A 724-nucleotide genomic window follows, 5' to 3' on the forward strand; every position below is an offset into this window, starting at 1 on the left:
ACGTAGTATCTAGTAGCCTGGGTACCATCCGGGTAGTAGTTCGCTCCTATGTTCGCTTCAGCTAAACACAAAGAAGCGACTGTATATAGTGTATAATGAATGTCAGAGCTAGAGGCGACTGTATATAGTATATAGTATATAATGAACGCCGGAGCAAATTACTTTCCAGATGATACCCAGGCTAAGTAATTAGGCCACATGGATGACATTCACCCGCGCATCAATTTCGGCCGTTTTCAACCATATTGTAAATCGTACAAAGCAGATATATTTTAAAACATATACACTAATGTCATAGAATGGCAACGTCAAAGTCAAATAAGAAAATGTGAAAGAAAAAAAAAATTGAAGAATATAAAGTTCGGTATTCCATTTTGTGTGTTTATTTTATTGGCATGGCAAAAAACTTCCTGACCACTCTTTTTTTTAAATATTATTATCATTCGCACGCTCGCATCAGTTTTGGGGTTTCCAAAGGATGTCATCCATATAATAAAATCAACATGTCATTAATAAGTTCTGTACTCTGTTTCCAACAGGTTGATATGGGGAAGCTGATCTCGTCTTTGTTAAAACTCAATCAGAGAAAAGCCAAGGAAAACAGTAGGGCTAGAAGGATACATCATCACTTAATCCAAACAGAAAAGAAACAAGAGCGAGAAGCTTTCAAGAATGACAAAGAAATACTTGAACAGTCCGTAAGGGAGCTAGAGCAGAAGAAGTA

This window comes from Branchiostoma floridae, chromosome 5, assembly GCF_000003815.2.
Source record: "Branchiostoma floridae strain S238N-H82 chromosome 5, Bfl_VNyyK, whole genome shotgun sequence".
NCBI lineage: Eukaryota > Metazoa > Chordata > Leptocardii > Amphioxiformes > Branchiostomatidae > Branchiostoma > Branchiostoma floridae.